The sequence below is a fragment of the Eulemur rufifrons genome, chromosome 7 (assembly GCF_041146395.1).
Source record: "Eulemur rufifrons isolate Redbay chromosome 7, OSU_ERuf_1, whole genome shotgun sequence".
In the NCBI taxonomy this organism is placed as follows: Eukaryota; Metazoa; Chordata; class Mammalia; order Primates; family Lemuridae; genus Eulemur; species Eulemur rufifrons.
The window spans coordinates 217,471,179-217,491,930 of record NC_090989.1 but is presented as its reverse complement, the minus strand read 5'-3'; positions in this window follow the sequence as shown (position 1 = coordinate 217,491,930).

Genomic DNA, 20,752 nt, shown 5'->3' with positions numbered 1-20,752 from the left:
GGGTCAGGTAGACACTCAGTATAGCAAAGCAGACAGAGTGTGATAGGGGATATTAACAGTTGAGTTCCTTCATTAAAATATGACCCTAAAATTTATCTATTTTTTTTTTAAATTCTTATATAATCCATGCCTGGTGATAGTCAAGTGCAGGCTTGACAATAGCTGTTTACTTTTTCACTTGCCCAAAATAAATAATGATTATTTCTGGGTGTGGAGAAAAAAAATATTTGTTTATGTTCCTACCGTTAAGAGACACACACCCCAACAACAATCAAGGAAAGGCAGGCTGAAAAAGCACTTTTTGGAGTGAATAATAATGCCACCAACAATAATGGTAATAATTTAATATTAACAATAGTATATACTGTATTTCAAATTATCAGCCTGATGTATTTTAAAACAATTGTACAGAGACAAATCTGAAAATGTTATTTTAAAAAATATTGTACTGCTGAAGATTAAACTATATCCAGCTTGAGAATAAAAAGGTTATTGACTGTAATTGAAAACAGAAAGCAAGCTATGGTGCCTCTTTATATGCAATTTCTCATTTTGTAAACAATGTGGCTCTAACTCTGTAAATGAATTAGGTAGCATCCACACAGTAGAAAAACATCCAGTTGAAAAATTGTTACTTTAGCCAAACGATATTTAAAAACACAGTATAGTGCCAAAAAATTAATGGATTCATTTTATCTCATGGATTTGTTCCACATCCTTGATCAATTATTTCCCTGATGATTTATCACATTTGGCTCTTCCTGTGGCTAAAAATTACCTTTTTGTCTGGAATTTATATTTGCATCATGCAAAGATATTATTTGACTCAGATGATTTTATCTTTCTGGAGTATTTTAGAAGATTAATAGAACACTGAGCCATATGTAGGCTATGTCAACGAGTCTCATGTGCATTCAAGAAAATGTTAAGCCAAAAAAATTAAAAAACTGGACCCCAAAGAAAATGTACATATTGGTTATAACTATGTGAAAGTATGATACACATCAGCAAAGAATAAAAATTAATTCAGAGGATACTAGTCTAATGTTCATTAAGAGTGTGCGTGTATGTGTGTGTGTGTGTGTGTGTGTGTATAAAGTTTGGTTTGTATTAATATTATAATAATTTAAAGAATACAAAGGACCCTGGAAGAAAAAGTGTCAGACAACGCTTGTTTTAAAATGAAGTTTTGTACTCTAAAAACATGCGTATGTAGCCAAAACAATTTATTACCAGGGGTGGATTAGGGATTTAGTGGTTTTATTCTTAAGAAAAAAAAAAAAAAAAACAACGGCACAAGATTAATATTTTAAAAGTTTACTTAGAAACAAAACACTACTGGCCTCCAAGATACCATGTGCCAATTTTCCCCTCTGAACAATTTTTACAGACAACTTATAACCTCCCTAAATTATAAGTTTACGTGGAAAAATAAGAGGTTGTTATATAATAAGAAAGCTGACAAATCTTTAACTATAACCGTACTAGTTATTGCTACTGTAATTTATGCATAGATACTGATTCTAATTAAGTAATAGCATAGGTTGCCTTTGAATTTATGAGGCTATAATCAGCTCCCTTGTGCTCAATAAATGCCACAGCTACAGTCTGTGGTGTTAATTTCACACTACAGTGGGAACTAGTGGTTGTTGCCAAATATACTCATAAGTCACAGGCAATTTGGATTATTACTGTGGTGTGTGCTGCATTGAGAAATGAACTAGTTCATAATCACTTTTTAAAGTCATTATTGAGTGTTTGTGTATGATAACTCTTCTGACATTGATGAGGCATACTGCAGTAGCTTGTCTTTACCCCAAAAATCATTTCCAGATAGAATAAATATGTCAAATCCTCTGGAAAAATAAGAAGAAGCCCCCGCTTCCTCAGCTCTCTGGCTATGTCTGATATATGAGAGCTGGAAACTTAGGATTTTTCCTATAAACTACCTCCTGTGTGATGTTCCCCAAAGGACAGTGCCTGATATGGGGTCATTTGATATGGGGATTTCATGAATTAATGTGTTGGGATTTTACAAATGCCATGAGCTTGCTGGCAAAATGTATTCTGTTCTTTTCTAATTTCCTGAAGCTGGGTGTCAACTAGAGCACTTCCACTGTGAGGTTTAATGCTAGAATTACTTTGCTCAAAATGTCACACACACAAAAAAAAGATGCGAAGTGAGCTAAACACAGTATCTCTCTTTCTCTATTTTACCTTCTCTCTTCTATTTCAGAGGAATTACTCTTGGCAGCTGGGTTTTAAGAAATTCCACCCAGGACTGCATATTATTCCACATCTTATTCTTAAATTCACAACACTGGAGGGACTTCTTATTGTCCAACGGTGAACATGTTCACACACCAGCTGTTGACTATAAGGGGTCTTCTTTGTAACCCAGAGGGCAGATTGCATTAATTTCATGGACAGCATGGTCTGGCTGGCTGCAGGGACCACAGATTTCTGTTTTGAGTATGTTCACATCATTTTCTGAGGAACCCACTAGGCTCCAGTGCAATCAACAACATAATAGGAGAACCATGTTTTCTTCTTAAAAGGCAAGCACAAAAGGCAGATGGCTCCCCCACATGATGTTTTAGACCTGCCAAAATCAGAATGCCAAGAAAGACTGAAACAAGTCAAAGAGTTTCCCTGACTCGTTGTATTCTTCCGAATAAAAAGACACAAAATATCAGATATTTCCAGTATTGCTTTCCATTATCTACCAAGAGAGGATTCTTCAAATATCTGAAAGATCTTGCATCCTAGACTAGAAGCTGATCCTTTGCTGATAGGCTGTACACAGAAAGATAATTTCAGCTAATTATAGCCAATGCCCTGTGGAGGTAATAGGTAATCATTATTTTGTGTGTGTGTGTGTGTGTGTGTGTGAGCGTGTGCACATGCTCTGATCCCTTTAATTAACATTCCAGGGGCAGTAATTGTGGCCTCAGAGTGGCATATAATCACACCCTTTCTTCACTTAATTCACAACACAAAAGGAAAAGTCTTTCTCCTATTATTGTACAGATATACAACAAAAAATTAGGGCAGCAGCTGTATAAACAAAAAGGCTTCAGAAAGAAGATTTACAGATGTTACACATTCTCCTTGATCAGTACAGGTGTGCCACCTCACTTTCTGGAAGGAAGATGGAAACCTTTAACAATTGGTGCTTAGCAACACAGACGGAAGTCATAGTCTATTTGTGGTGGCCATGGAGGTGCACCAAGCAAACTCCTTTGTAGGCAGACCCTGCTGAGAGGAATGTTGTTAGCTAACAGCTTGGGCAGCCACACTTCTCGATGCACCATGGCATTCATGCCAAGGCTATGGTCTTCCCAGGCAGCTCTCAGCCATTGACTGAGCATGGTGAGGATACTAGAGATGGGCTATTCCTGCCTGACCTACGACTCCTATGATGGACGATCTCTGCTTAGGGTGCCTCTTCAGCCTGACCAAGACTTTTACCGAGCTGCACTGCAGTCTGAGGCTCATCCTACCTAATCCTTCTTCCTTCTCTCTCTTCTTCCACAGGTGTCAGACCTAAGTCGCCACCTGAAGTCTCACTCTACTTTATCATGTCTCTACATATTGCCAAATGTCCCCTGGGAGGCAAAAATCTCCCCTACATGAGAACCACTGTTGTAAAGTAAGAAAGCTTCTTTAGGGAGAGCTATGAGCTTGCTCCTCTGGGCACCTGTGGCACTTAGTTTCATTAAAGCATTTCTTTTGTTTAATTGTCATTGTTCATCCATCTGGCTCTCCTACTGGATCCTACTCTCCTCCAAAGGAATTGTGTCTTTGTGTCTTTCATATCCATTGTATTTCTCCAGCTTTTTCTTGGACCCATAAAAGGTGTTCATTTAAATGTTAAATCGGAAAAGAGAGGGAGGAAGGCAAGGAGAGAGCAATAGGGAGGAAGGAGTACAAAAGCAAGCAGTTTCACAGCCAAAGAAGGCAGGAGAGAGGGAATCCATGAGCCATTTTTTCTCCGCTGACCTGGGATATGTTTCTATATTTGAGCCTGGTCATTCCTAGCTCATTGCTTCCCATTTTGGCCTTACTGCATGATTCTTTCTTTCTCTAGTATTTGTTTGTTGAAGAACTGTTCATTTATTATACTCCAAGTGTTGAAATCCTCTTTGATTTTTGGAGCTTCTCATGGCCTCCTCTGCCCACTTTGAGGCCGTTTCCAGGCAACAGCTGGCAGCTCGTGGTCCCTCCCCAGTAATTGACAGCCGTTAGCCATCAATAACGTGATCTCAGACACCAGGGCACTGCTCCAGAGGTTGAGCGCTTTTTGTTTTGGATTAACAAACAAAAATATTCTGAATAGTGCATGGTCCCCAGTGGAAAGGTAGATAGGAATGCAATCAATTAACTCGGTGATGTCATAATCCACAGGAGTGGCAGAAGAGCTAGAATTCCAGCCCTTTCTGCGCTCAGCTCTTCTGAGGGTGATTAGCAGTGCTCTAAAGGGCTGTAGGCAGGCCATTGTGCTGTGTTTCTCTAACAATATCATAGGCCTGGGAGATTTGGAAAAGGATTCATTTGCTTACTAAAATTATTTAAAACTCAGACTCACAGGAATGATAACCATGTTGGTAGGCACAGCAAAAAATTACTAGCATCTGTTTTGACTCATCTTGCTCTCCAAACATGCATTCTTCTGAATTTCAAGAGTGAGCAGACCTAGCCAGTGGCAAGGAAAGTCTGCCCAGGCACGGGCCAGGTAATATGACCAGTCTAGAAGTCCTCCTAACCCATGCACTAAAACCTTCTTCTAAGTCTTTCCGCTTGTTAGAGGTTTGCCAAGCTTTAAAAAATTTTTTTTTAACTTATAGAGTTCTTAGTCTTCCATGTAGTTCATAGTCTGCAAAATAGCTAAAAATATCCCTTGCCATCCATCTTTGACATTCAGGAGCACTTTGCCATTGTCACCCAAATTGGAGTTTTATGGGATCCTAAATTTGTAAGAGATGAATAAGTTATTAAATTCAGTAGTGAACATAAGTGAATAAAACATCCACTGAGGGAGCTTGTTAAAAATTCACATTCTGATAAGGCCCAGGAATTTGCAAATCTTTGGATGAGTTGTAATTTAAATACAGCAAATTTCACTCGAGGTGTACAGCTTGGCGAAGTTTAACAATTGCATACAGCCATGGAACCTCCGCCACAATCAAGATATAAAGTAGTTGCATCACCCTACAAAGTTCTTCCTGCCCCTTTGCAATCCACCTCCTTTACCTGCCTCCAACTATAGCCCCCAGGCAATCACTCATTGCCTTTCTGTTCCTGTGTAACTGTGCCCCTTTCTGGAATTTCATATGAATGTAATCTTGCAGTATTGGACTTTTATCCCTTAGTAGAATGTTTTTAAATTCATCTCTGAATTTCACAACTTAAATAGAATCCTAGATGATTCTGTGCAGAGAGTTTCATAACCATACTTTGAAAACCACTGTTCTGGTCTCAACTTTTTATTTCATAGATGAGGAAACTGAGGTATAAAGAATGTAAGTGCCTTATCTGAAGTGGAATATTATTGAGAAATCTTTGGAACTTATGTCCCTGGAGAGACTTCCTTGAGTCATTTAATTTTCCTCTGTCTCTGTATGATGAGAGATTGGGTCCCCAAGGAAACACATCAGGGATCATATCCTTTAAGCACCGTCCTTATTTTGGATTCACTTGACCAATGATATGAGATCCAAAGCATGAATATCCTTTGGATTTTTTTCTGGATTACAGATAAAATTATTGTCAGAGATTTCCTTAAATTCAGAAAAAATTTACTAGATTATGATTGAGTAATGAAATAACTCTACAACATTCTTGAAAATAGTTCATTTGCTTTTATACGTGGTGAAATGTAATGAATAAGACTCCTCTAACTTCTCATAATTGAGAACTTGTACTTATTCACTTGACCTCAAGACACCAGACTGAAAAAGTTTCTTTCTCACCTGCCTCTTCCCATGCTTTTAGATGGAAACTGGTTGTGTTATCCTTGGGAAGGCAGCATTATGAGTCTTTTTCCCCCTGCCTTTTCTGGATCACAGGTCCCTCTGAGAATTTGATGAAGGCTATGAAGTTTCTTGGATGGAGGGGAGGAAGGGACCCAGGCAAGTAACTAAGCAAGAGGATCCAGGATCCAGGATCAGGCAAACCCTCATCAGGGGGCAGTTGGGAAGGCCCATGCAGGCCAGTTATGGCCCCAGGGAGCACTCTGCAAGTGTCTAAGCTCTGCAGGGGCACCCCTGCTGACCAAGGCTTTTGATCTTAGGGGGCTCAGGTCTACCCCATCAGAGCTATGCCTGGATCTAATTATGCAGTTCAAGAAACAATTTCTGGGAAGAAAAAAATCTGCCTATAGCCAGTTCCTAGCTTAGTCCCGCAGCCAGTAACTGACTTGTGACTTTAACCCAAGCCTATTGAACTCTATCACCCATCTTGTGCTGTCCCACTGTTTGTTCTAAAACTGAACGTAAGAGAGTGATATTGGGTAGCATATCAGCCAGTGACCATTTATAGGCAGAGAAAAGTCCTCAAGGCCCTGCCATTTGATCACTTATTACAGGACCACTTTAAAGGGCTAATGATAGTTTACGAGGCCATTTCTCTTTTTTGTTGCTTCTCTAAAAATTGTAAGTGCAACCAATGCCATAAAAATAAAATGAGTTAATCTTCCTCCAAAAGTAGTAAAAGAAAGGGGAAGTGACCAGAATATATATCCTTTAAAGTAAGCAGACAATTCTAAAGATACTACCTTGATTTTCATTTATGACTTTCTTTTACTAGTCTTCAGTACTCTAGAGTGGGCATTTGTAATTTACTGATCTTGAGCCAGAGTGCCCAGTCCTTATCCTGAAGAGACCTGTGGTCTCCTATCACACCTCCTGGGGTTTGAGGCCAGATGGATGATCCTATACTGACTTACTTCTGTACTTTTCAGAGCTCCTGAGAGCTAAAAAATGTGCCAAGAAAATAAACCGACTGAAGGTGTGAATTACTTTTATAATTAAATTATACATTCATATATAAATTGGTACATTGCAACAAAAACAAACTTGGACAAATTTCTAAACAACATTCAACACGTAATAAATATCTTTTTTAAAGTTGTCAAAATTATCAAGCTCATCAATAATTCTTGATCTCTTTCTGCTGAATCTGTTTCTTACTCTGTTCTTCCCTCTGCTTCAAATTCCCTTTCCTTCCTTCTTCACCTGCAAAACTCTCAATTAATTTTCAAGACAGCTTCAGGATTAGCTACTATGACTTCCTAAACATGGGGTACATAACTTTATTAAAATGCATACATTATTGTATTATAATATTGGTTTTCCTATTTGTCTCCCCATCAGATCATGAAGACTAACCTACTTATCTGTGTTCCAGCAACTGACACAGCGCCCAGCATGCTGTTGATCCTCAGTACTGCTAGACAATAGAATTAGCAAATGCCACCTTGAATTCCTTCATGTCACTGGGTCTACCAACCTCAAGTTCACTTTCCTACATTCACTGATAACTTTGGCATCTTGCTTCACTTCACTTCTCATCTCTTACTACCACCCTGAGAGACTTCCATGTGGTCAATACATCCAACATCCTTGACATAAAGTCAAATGGGAGTTTGTGGATTTTGTTTCATGAATTTACTCCCATAATTCAAGAATAGTTCTTGTCATTTCACCAAAATGTTTCTTTCCAAAATTGTGAATTCTAATGTGCTAGTCTAGGACTTCAATTTCATAACCTTCCATTTTTATCCTTTCATTCCCTCTAAACAAGATTTCCAAGATGTTAGGACGTCCAGTCCCTTTCTCTGACTTTACTGTCTTACCTTTGAATTCTTTCTTCACCTACTCCAAATTTTATGATTTCTCACCTGCAATCTAACCTGCCTGTACCTTCCACTAATTTTATCCAAGAAATCTCTCATCTAAACTCCACACTATAATTACATCCTTCTTACGTTGAAACCACTGGATATTGCTGGAGAAAAATAACATAACCTTGCAAATTATTGCCAGTAGGAATTATGGAATCCAATGTGCTGTTAGTGCTGCTCAAAAATTTTACTCATTCTTAAAATGAAAAATTGACTTTTTAAGTCTTCACTATTCTTTTCAAGTTAACTTCTTGTTTCAGACACCTCTTACACATCATGCCAGAACCTCTTGGTTTAACTTCTTCTTCTTTTTTTTTTTTTTGGAGAGAGAGTCTTGCTTTGTTGCCCGGGCTAGAGTGCCATGGGGTCAGCCTAGCTCATAGCAACCTCAAATTCCATCCTCCTGCCTTAGCCCCTCAAGTAGCCGGGACTGCAGTTGGCTTGACTTCTATTATGGTCCCTCAGCTTTGCCCCAGCCACCACTGCAACCATCTACTCTTTGTCTCATCCATCATCTTCACATGGGCACAGCGGCTCACCTCCCACCTTGGGGCTTCCCTGGTAACCTGCTAGGCACTAAGATATTAGCAAACTAGTAGTACAGAGGAGTTGGTGCTCCCTGGGACAAAACTTTGACAGATGGAGATAGATGCTACAGGAAAAATTCTTCCCTCCTCATTCTCACTCCCGCCCTGGACTGTCCTGCAATATTTCATGTGGCCTTCTGCAGAGGGACCACTGATGTCGCATAAGCAGTTTCACTTGATGCCAAGCAGCAACCATATCAGTATTGTGCCTTCTCAGCCCTGTCCTTCCTCCTTCTCTGTCTCACTTCCCTTTTCCTTCTCTCCCAATTCCCTGGGATTGTGCTGCGTTCCTCTCTGCCCACCTACAAGCACACACAATAAAGTGCCAGAAAATAAGCTTTTTGCCCTGGGTTTTATTTGCTGGGTCGTCCAACATACTTCCTATGTTCTACTAACCCCACTCTAAATAAACAACTTGCTTTCTATTTTATAAAGAGAATAAAGGCTACCAGGTGCGAAAAGTTTCAACATTCTTGCTCCACAGATGTAAACTTAATTATTGGTTCCCATCTTGTCCCCAGTCTCAGAGGAGAAGTGTCACTTCTCCAACACAAGTCTAATTTTATTTTTTATTAGTCTTTGGAGGTTATCCTCTCCCTTCCTCCAAGACCCATTCACTATAATTTCCTCTTTTCTTGGATTTCATTGTCTCCATTTCTATAGATCCTGCCCTATAAGGTTACAAATATACACATATCTCCTACATTATATTAAAAAAAAAAAAACTTCCTCTCTAAAACTGTATTCTTCTACTCTCACCTTCTCTTTATAGCCAAGTTTAAGGGTCATTAACAACCTTCTCCCCTCTTTCCATCCTTGAACATACTCTTGCCTTCATATAATGTGGTTTCTGACCTCACTGCTTACATTAAACTGCCCAAGCAAAGGCCACCAATCATTTCATAATTACCAGCTCTAATGGGTAGTTTTCAATATTGATTTACCTGAACTTCTTGACTCTTTGGGACACTTTTTTCTTCTTTAAGCTCTTTCCTCCTTTGACTCCAGGATTGTACTCACTCCTAAATCCCAAACCTGATTTCTGACTGTTCTTTTTCAGATTTCTTTACTTGTGTCTTTTCCTCTGACCACCTTTAAAGAGGAGATTTTTTTTTTTAAAGATTTCTGTCATTGTCCCATGTCCCCATTGTCCCTCTCTCTACACAATTTTCCTGTGGTTTTGCATTCACTGTCATGATTCCAACCCTCTAAACAATGCATATTTTTTATTATCTTCTTTTTAATATTTTTTTAATTTTTAATTATTGTGGGTACATAATAGCTGTATATCTTTATAGGGTACATGTGGTGTTTTGATACAGGCATACAATGTGGATCAATCAAATCAGGGTCATTGGGGCATCCATCACCTAAGACAGTTATCATTTCTTTGTGTCAGGAACATTCCAATTCCACTCTTTTAGTTATTTTAAAGTATACCCTAACTTATTGCTAATTATAATCATTTTGTTGTGCTATCAAATATTGTTCATTTTCTCTAAGTAGCTAACTATATGTTTGAACCTATTAACCATCCCCACTCTATCCCCACCTCCCCACTACTCTCCCCAGCCTCTGGTAACCATCATTCTACTCTCTGTCCCCATGAGATCAATTGTTTTTAATATTTATCTCCCTCATATGAGTGAGAACATAAGAGATTTGTCTCTCTGTGCTTGGCTTATTTCACTTCACATAATTAAACAATGCATATTTTGATGGCTCTCAAATCTCTCTCTAACCTAAATGAATGCCTCAAGTACAAGGCTCAATGTCCAACAATGTCGCGGGCATCTCCACCTGGCAAATCAACTCCACATGGCAAAAGTCTCATGAACGTATTGTGTTCTTTCTACCCACAAGGCTCTTCTCTGCCAGTTCCACCTGTCAAACTCTTTTTCTCCCTTCAAACCCTTCCTAATTCTTCAGGAGAAGTTGATCACTTTATCTTTTGGGCCCAAGTCTGGTGAACTTTTTCCAACAAGCTTTCATTGCTAACATACTTTGCTAAAGCCCAGAGAAAGAGAGATGGAAGAAGTTCACATTTCAGCAGAGAAGTCACTTTAGAAGCACAAGTTCCTTTAGTAAAGCAAGAGATTCTGGTAAGGCCATCGTTTTTAAAGTGTGTTTTTTAGGCCCTTGGGGGGGGGGGTCCCTGAGGCCCCCTTAAGGGGTCCACAAAGGCAAAACTACTTTCATAAAGATATTAAGACATCAACCTGATGCAGTGGCTTGCACCTGTAGTCCTAGCACTTTGGGAGGCTGAGGTGGGAGGATAGCTTGAAGCCAGGAGTTCAAGACATTATTTGTCTTTTCACTACAATGAAATTTGCACTGATAATGTGAAAACAATACTGGATAAAACTTCTTGGCACTTTATATTATAATAAATCAAGGCAGTGGCAGTAAACTAGTAGATGTTGGATTCTTCATTGCCTCCCACTCACAGCAAAAGAAAATGCCAGTTTCACTTGAGAATGTCCTTGGTGAAGCAATAAAAATTATTAATTTTAAATCTCAAGCCTTGAGCATAAGTTTTTTTAATAGTCTGTGTGGTGAAAGAAGTACACATACAGTAATTTTGCCGCATGCTGCCAGTTGATGGTTATTTTGAGAAAAGGTGTTGTGAAACTGTTTGAGTTGTAACTTGAACTAGCCACTTTGTGAAATGCCATTTTTACTTGAAAGAATGACTGATGAGCAAACAATGGTTATTTAGACTTGAGTATTTGGCAAATATTTCCTAAAAATAAGTGAGTGAGCATGTCACTTCAAGTAAAACAACTAACTGTATTTGCTTCTAATGATAAAATTCAAGCTTTCAAGTGAAAATTAGAATTTTAGAACATATCCACCTGAGTTTGACAGCTTTCTAATATTTAAATGTTTTTAAAATTTGAGATTGGTTGTGATATTAACAATGTGGTTTTTAAAAATATTATATAAATGCAATGAAATGTGCCATCACTTGAAAGATCTTCATAACTCAGTGAACCAATATTTTCCAAATGACCAATGCATGATGTTACAGAATCATGCATGGGTAAGGGATCCTTTCAAAGTGAAAGATAGTCCAATGAATTTTAATTTAACAGCATATGAAAAGCTCATTGGAATGGTTTCAGATTCGACATTGTAACTAACCTTTTAAAAAGTAAAATTTGGCCAATTTTGATGCAATATTAAAGAAGAGTATCCATCCCAGCACTTTGAGAGACCAAAGCAGGAGGATTGGTTAAGGCCAGGAGTTCAAGACCAACCTGGACAACATAGCAAGATCCTGCCTCTACAAAACATAAAAACAAAAAAAAAAAAAAAAAATTGGGGAGGCGTGGTGGCACATGTCTATACTCCCAGCTACTTGGGAAGCTGAAGTGAGAGAATCACTTGAACCCAGGAGTTCGAGGCTGCAGTGAGCTATGATCTAGCTATTGTACTCCAGCCTGGGCAATAGGACTAGACTCCGTCTCTAAAAATAATAATAATAGAGAAGAATATCCACAATTATTTGAAAAAGCTATTAAAATACTCCTCCATTTTCCAAATACATATCTGCATGAGGCCAGATTTTCTTCATATACTTCCACTAAAACAACATAGCTACAGCAGATTGACTACAGAAGCAGATACAAGGAACCAGCTGTCTTCTCTTGTGCCAGACATTAAAAAGATTTGGGGGCCGGGCGCGGTGGCTCACGCCTGTAATCCTAGCACTCTGGGAGGCCGAGGTGGGCGGATCGTTTGAGCTCAGGAGTTCGAGACCAGCCTGAGCAAGAGCGAGACCCCACCTCTACTAAAAATAGAAAGAAATTATATGGACAGCTAAAAATATATATAGAAAAAATTAGCCGGGCATGGTGGCGCATGCCTGTAGTCCCAGCTACTCGGGAGGCTGAGACAGGAGGATCGCTTGAGCTCAGGAGTTTGAGGTTGCTGTGAGCTAGGCTGACGCCACGGCACTCACTCTAGCCTGGGCAACAGAGTGAGACTCTGTCTCAAAAAAAAAAAAAAAAAAAAAAAAAGATTTGGGAAACTACAAAACAACTCCACTCTTTTCATTAACTTTTTTGTTTTAGAAAATAAAGTGTGTTAAAACATAATTTTCAAAAAAAAAAAAGTAAAATCATGACTCTCACACAGATGTAAAACCTCTAAGGTTAGAGTTTTTATTCTACTCGTTAATCAGTGAGATATTGCAAACAGTTACAAAAGAAGTTAAACTGGAATTTATATGGAGTAAAAGTAGGTGAAAATGAATTTTAAATGAAGGCAAAGAAGGTTTTCCAATCTAACCTTTATCAGACAGGACAGAATTTGCCTCTCTAACGGCCATCCACAATTTAGAGAGTTATAAAATAGCTCAAAGAAAAGAAAGGCTAGAATTTGGTAACCCAGAAGGGCTATCCTCTAAACAATGCATAGTTTCCCATTGAAACAAATTTAATTTTTATTACAAGTTAATTTTTATTACCAGAAAAAGTTATGTTAGCAGGAAATGCTAAATATTTTAAATCAATAATTTAAAACTTTCACAGTTTTAGTTTTTAATATGATAAATACAGATAGATAGATTCCATGCAAACAAAACCTTTTTGGGGGCCTTAAGAATTTTGAAGAGTATAAAGGGGTTCTGTGACCAAAAAGTTTGAGAACCACTTGTGGTAAGGATTCAAGAGATTAATTAATCCCCATGCCTACCTGGTCACTGGATTAGGAATTCCTCAAAGGCCAGTGAATCCTGCAGCCTAAGAGTTAACGTCTCCCAGAGAGAACTGGGCACATTCCCTCCTCCCCAGCCCTTTCCCAGCACCAGGTACTCCTGTATGTGGTCCACTCGGATCCCAGGAGGCTAACCAAACCCTCCATGCCTCACACCTCTACAAAGGCCACTGGCTAAAATGTATGTTATTCTTGTCTCTCTTTCAACTCAACTTCTCCCTAATCTCCTTATCCTAATCCCTTCCCTTGCATCTCTGATCCATGACAGGTGGCTTTTTCTCTTTCCTTGACCTCATCATTAAATATTTCTTTCATCTCTGTCTATGCTGAAATCTGGCCTCCCCTGAGGGCTGCTTCCCTGGCAGCTTCATTGAGAGGCAGCTGAGCCTTCTCCACATGCCTTGGAGGCAGGAGGTATTGTGGGCATCCTCCTGCTGCCCGGGATTGCTCTTAGACCCTTACTCCACCCTCTCGTGCACAAAAGCAAGTTCCTTGAAGTTACTATCATCCACCTTTTACCCTCATTGTGATCAACAACCTACTCCTCATTTGTTCAAAGCTACTGAGAATTTAGGCATCAGTGGACAGTCTTCCTCTCTAACCCGCTATCTATGAAAAACACTCCATTTTTGACCTTTTGAACTCTAATGACTTCTGCCCCACGTCCATGATCATGTCCTAGAACTTGTCAGCACTGGGAACTACTTCCCTCCACTCAACCTCACATTTCCTGGTCACGGAGTGTAATCTTCTCATTCTCTCCATTTGTTATTCTCACCGCAGCAGCTCTTCACGCCATTTGTGATCTCTGCTCCCTCTTCCCTTCAACTGCCATCTCCATATCCTCTGTTGTTCCATCATGACCCCGAGGCAAATTTCTTCAGTCATTCTCTTGCTAAAGTCTTCAAGTCCTCAGTGTCTTTTTTTCCATCTCTTCTCTCTGGAAAACTAATTTTACAGATCTTCAACGGATTGCCTTTTCTGCTCCCACTCACGGGGCTCTGAGTGCTACACATGAAGCTTGATGCCACACAAATTCACCTTCTCTAATTTCATGTAGGCTTCAAAGATGCCTTCAATTTATACACTGCCTGAATCAATTCTTTCCAACTTTTCCCTTATCTCCCCAGCCCTCCTCGCTACTACCTCCTCCTCCATCTATCAGGAGTGCATCTGGCTCCTTCCCTCCTGCAGTGAAAGAATGCTACCTTGCAAGATGTCTCAAATTTCCTGACACTCCTACTCACAATTTCATCCACACATACCTCTCCTTCATTCTCTCTGCTCACAGCAGGAGAGTCAGAAAGTGTCCACTCTAATGGGAATCTCTATCCCTACAAGGTGGATGAGACAGGAACTGTGCTATGAGTTGAAGGATATAGCCAACCTGCAGTGACCCCCACCAGGAAGGAATTGGAGGATTAATGCCTCAAGCTCACTTATCTCCTGTCCTCCCTTGCCTCTTGCTAGTGCTGCCCAATGACTGAACACAGCAGGAAGCCCGAGGGCAAGGGAGCCCCAGTGATACAACTGATAAAATTTCAATCCCCCAGGACACAGGGCAGAGGGGAGAAGGTGGAGAGTGATCTAGAAAGCTAAAAGAAAGCCTCCAGCATACCTTCCTTCTTTAGAGCTAAATATGGAGAAGGATCTGCCACATTTTATATTTCAGTGGGGTGTGGTCCCCAAAGCAAACTTAGCATTCCCACTAATTCACGCATAGAGGCAGAGGAGCTTGTTCCATAGTCTTCTGTACATCAGGGCCTCTAGCTGGAAAAGAGCTCAGCATTCCCTCAACAGTGCCTGTAAAAGGAAAGACAACACCTTCACACTTCTCCCTTTGCCTACCTGCCCAAATATTAGGTTGGTGCAAAAGTAATTGTGGTTTTGGACCATGAATTTTAAATTATGGTAACTAGGCTCAAACACATCTTTATTAATCAAAATAGGAAGCATTACAATCTACACAGTTTTTGCCAACGAGTAATAAGTTAGTTTGTTCCTGTAACATAAAAATCCATGCTTCCGGATTTAACGAACTCTTGGAAAGCATTTTTTTGCATCTTGCTGGTTGTGGAAGCATTTTCCCTGCAAAAAGTTGTCCAGATGCTTGAAGAAGTGGCAGTCAGTAGTCGGTTGGTGAGAGGTCAGATGAATATGGTGGATGAGGCAAAACTTTGTAGCCCAATTCGTTCAATGTGCGGTCGTGTGTTGTCATGGAGGAGAATTGGGCCCTTTCTGTTGACCAAAGCCAGCTGCAAGCATTGCAGGTTTTGGTGAATCTCTTGAATCTGCTGAGCACACTCCTCAGATGTAACGATGTCGCCAGGATTCAGAAAGCTGTAGTGGATCCGACCAGCAGCCCACCACCAAACAGTGACCATGACCTTTTTTTGGTGCAAGTTTGGCTTTGGGAAGTAATTTGGAGCTTTTTCTCAGTCTAACCACTGAGATGGTCATCACCAGTTGTCGTACAAAATCCACTTTTCATTGCACGTCAAAATCCGATTGAGAAATCATTCATTGTTGCTGTGTATAATAAGAGAAGACGGCACTTCGAAACAACAGTTTTTTTTTGATTTTCGGTCAGCTCATGAGGAACCCACTTACTGAGCTTTTTCACTTTTCCAATTTGCTTCAAATGCTGAACCACCACAGAATGGTCGACGATGAGTTCTCCGGCAACTTCTCTTGTAGTTGTAAGAGGACCAGCTTCGATGATTACTCCCAATTGGTCGTTGTCAACTTCTGATGGCCAGCCACTGTGCTTCTCATCTTCAAGGCTCTCCTCTCCTTTGCAAAACATCTTGAACCACCATTGCAATGTGCGTTCATTAGCAGTTCCTGGGACAAATGCGTTGTTAATATTGCAAGTTGTCTCCGCTGCTTTACGACCCATTTTGAACTCAAATAAGAAAATCACTCAAATTTGCTTTTTGTCTAACATCATTTCCATAATCCAAAATAAATATCAAATAAACAGTAAGTAATAAGTCATTAGCAAAAAATCATAAAGCGAGAAATGCACATTAAAATGATGTATAACATAGCCACATTTAATTAAAAATGTATTCCAATATCAAACAACAAATTTCAACAATGCTAAAAGTGCAATTACTTTTGCACCAACCTAAATAACACCTATCAGCAGACATTCTACAGCTTGGGCACATAGATCCTTTTTTAAATCAATTCTCAGCCTACAGAGACACTTTCACTCCTCCACATGAAGGGGTACCCCAGAGGACTTCACCCATGGTTCAGAAGGCTCAAGTTAGGTCAATGATTAGCACTTACCTAATGGCCCTTTCTGAGACCACCTGCCCCATCACCTGCAGTGGAGAGCTGGACTGAATGTGTGATGAACTCAGAGAAGTAAGTTGAAGACATTTGCCATTTTTTCCTATGTAGCCGACTTAACTCCTCCTAGCTCTTCCTTGCTCTAGATAACATCTAGCAGCCTCATTTATTGCAGCAAAAGATTGCTTTCGATGATAAGCATGCATGCTTTCAGTTCCTCATAAAAATTAATCTGCATTCAGTCATTGTGTGTAAGAAATTAAACCAGAAAGTTTTCCAGGCCCTAAGCCTAGTTACAAATAAATATGTGCAAGCTATGTTGACACCATGCCTTAAACATACTATGATATGATGGGGAAGATGAATATCTGCTCTTCTGATTTAGATTTGAGGTTAGATTGGGTAGGTTTGTGCCAGAGTTGGCCAGTCTGAATTGCAAACAAATGGCCTTCAGTGAGATCAGACCTGATAAGGAAATGAAGTCACCCAGCTAAAATGAGCTGAGCCTTACAAGAGGCTTCCTCGGTGCTCCTGTGTATATAGGCAAATTACTCACCCAGATGGTTCCTGGGCCACTGCACTGGCTGAGCCTCTGCCTGCTATTTTGAGCTAACCATTTATCACAACTAGAGCTTTATTAAAAATGTACCCTCCACTCTTCAGAGAACAAATATGAAAATCTGGTTTCTGAAGAGATCAGAACCATTTATTTTTGAAGTTGGCAGCACAGGCTGTGAACACTGCTCCGGGATGGATCCCTTCTGTGGAAAGAGAAGTTATATATTTTTCAAAACAAGCTCTTCTCCTTTCATCCACAAGAAATAATGAAATATTAAATATGGTATGAAAAAATTAGAATGTTTTGAAAGGGAAAGAGAAAGCAAATCACACACCCTGATTAGAAATCACTGCAGGAAGCCTGTCTGATAACAGGAAAGAGAAAGTTGTTGGGACCAGGGCCCTCTGATCACTCCATCTGTCCCCCGGCTTCCCCGCAGAGCTGGCCGCCCCGCGCTGGGTGACTGCACTAGCTGCTCCAGCCATAAGGGAAACGGGAGCAGATGGGGCATCTTTGCAGTGGCTGTCCAAGTCTGGCCAAGACCCTCTCTTTGAACATTAGGACAACTAGTTGAGAAGTGAGAAAACCAGCCAGTTAGCTAGTTAGCTGCTTGGAATGAGAGAAGGCTTAGAATTAGAAAGACTTGGGTAACAATTCCAGCTCAATCACTTTTTGACTATGTGGTCTTGGAAAAATTACTTAACTCCTCTGAAATCTATTGTCACATAAAAGAAAGTGGAGATAATAATATCTATTATCCACCTGGGGGGGGATTGACTGTGAACATTAATGTAAAGCACCTGGCTTAGAGTAGGTATTTATTATAATAACAGTAGCAAACACTTCAGTTGTGCTTATGTTGTGCCAGACACTCGCCCAAGCACTTAACTCATTTAATCATAAAATGACCATATGACAATGGTACTATTTTTGCCCCTACTTCATACATACAGAAACTGAGGCACAGCAAGTTTAGGTAACTTGCTTAGCACACACCCCTCTTATATAGGGCAGAGCCAGGATTCATGCCCAGGTAGTCTGGTCCTGGGTCTTCATCTCTACCCCTGTGCACATCAGGACAGAAGAGTCTCTGTGAATTACAGTTCATTTTCCCCTGCCCATAGGAACAGTATGATTTTCCTCCCATAGAAATTAGTGTTATTTTTGCTTGGACAAAACCCTTATGAATTTGCGAGTGCATCTCAGACTCTGGATTTCTGTTTCTGCAGGAAATGCCCTTCCTTTGCACTGCCTAAGAAATCCAATACCCTTCCAATGGATGACATTTAGCTTAAGTGCATCACATTCCAACAGAAACCAGCTGATTTCACTACATCGGTGTACAGTGGATAAAAAACTGGTTGTTTAGATATTTCTGATCTTTATTGGGTTGGCAGGGATTTGTGAAGACGTTTTAAATCTGGAGATTCACAGACCATCAGGATGCAATCCCAGATGTCATCAATAAATGTAGGCACCAGTTGCCAATCAGCAGCCCCTACTGAGCAAAAATTGAATCACTGTCACCTTTGTCAGTGAAAACAAAAGGACACCATGTTAAATCAGGATCTTGGCTTGTCCTGGTTTATGTATTAGTCTTGTTCTACATAAATGGGTGTGTTTCTTAAAACATCATATGGCAGTCATCAATAAACATTTATGAGTGTTTGAAGGAACTGAAAGCTGCATGAAAAATTAATTTGGTAAATAAATTAAATTTTAAATTCATAGGAAAATGTACTATTTTGTAAAATCATTTTGTGAAATGGAGGCTTCTTTTCTCATGGAATATGTTCTGGTTAATGTACCTATTTAATACCTTCAAATTTTGGTTTGATGGGGTTTCTTAAAATGAATTACATAATATAGGTACATATATATCAATAGCAACAGTGAAACAGGACATAATCCTGAGTCCTTGAAGGGCATTGAGGTTTGAGAATGAGGTTCTTATGGGCGTCACATTTGGTTTTTCCTGCCGTATCTACCTGCGAGTTGTTGGCAGTAATCCAACTGTAATCAGATACCATCTGTGATTGCTTTTCTGTTTAACATCAAAACTTCACTGAATATAAATACCCCACTTCCTCCCATCACCACCCCCTCCCTGCTTCCTGCTCCCCAACAGACCTCAGGGTTGCACTCTCACCAATTTATTCCCACCTGAGAGGCACACAGGTAACAATATAATGGCAAGTTTAGTTTTCCAAGTATCCAAGTGTAAACCATACAGTCGTATATCAGCTGAGATATGAGCATGACCTAGGGCAGAAAACAAATGTAAATTCTTGAACTAGGTTTATCAAGAGTTCAGCCTGATAGCAATTTTATGTTTCTAGTTACAGCCGATATTGCAAACATCAGATCGTCACTAAAACCACACAGGTACAATGGCATTTGAGGGAGTGTGTGGATGATTTCCACCCACATGTATTTCAGTTATCAGAAGATCCTGTCTTTATCTGCTGTGATGATTCTGATACTATATGCACTTGGAGTGACAAATTTACATAAAGAAAGGAAAGAAACGAGATGAGGTTGGGACTTTAGCAGAATGGCTGCAGAGTAGGAGAAATTGGAATCGATCTACTGGACTCAAAAATAATTGTAGCTCTACGAATGTATGCATTTGAATTCAACCCTTAAAAAGATGTGTTTAAATTCTTCCCTGTGACAAATACATTCTTTTCTTTAAATGTTTAATCAGCACAATTTTCCTGCTCAGCTAAGGTATAGCAGCACATCTGAGTAAAGGGAAAATATGGTGTTGAGAGGTGATTCCTTTGCCCTTCTCCTGGCAGGAAGGCAGCCAACATACAGGTTACTGCATTTAGTCATCTTTATTTTCCAAGCACAAGCCAAGCTAAATAAAACACACACTTGAACATAAAATAAAATAGAAAAGAAGAACTGAGAGGATTTGAGAACTCATTGACTATTTTAAAAAGAGGTGTTTGGTCTGCGTGGATGTGGAGGGAACCTACAGAAAGATGGGGGGCCTGTCACGACAAGGAAGGGGACAACGATGGGGACTCAGACAGTAGAGAGTGGGCTTGGGTTGGTGGATGTGAGGAAAGAGGGGCACAAAGACAGGGAAATGCCCAGCAGGCATGCGGAAAGATGGTTAGATGGCGACAGTATCGATTTAGGGATCATCTGCAATACAGAGATAGTCAATGCCTTACTGAGTTCTGTTTGATGTCCTTAGTCATATTGTATTTAACATCTTATCAGAATTTTCTAAATAGACTAATTTACTTCTGAGAAAAAAACAAAGAAAAGAGGATGGGCATGGTGGCTCACTCCTGTAATCCTAGCACTCTGGGAGGCCGAGACAGGAGGATTGCTTGAGGATAGGAGTTTGAGACAGCCTGAGTAAGAGCGAGACCCTGTCTTTACTAAAAATAGAAAAAATTAGCCGGGCATGGTGGCACATGCCTGTAGTCCCAACTACTTGGGAGGCTGAGGCAGGAGGATTGCTTGAGCCCAGGAGTTTGAGGTTGCTGTGAGCTAGGCTGATGCCATGGCACTCTAGCCTGGCCAACAGAGTGAGACTCTGTCTAAAACAAGGAAAAGAAAAGCAAGAATATACATTCTAGTTCAAGATAGATTGATCACACAAGATCACTTCCCTCCCTTTAGAGGCTATATTAAAATGCTAAAAAAATTTTTATTAAAGAGTAG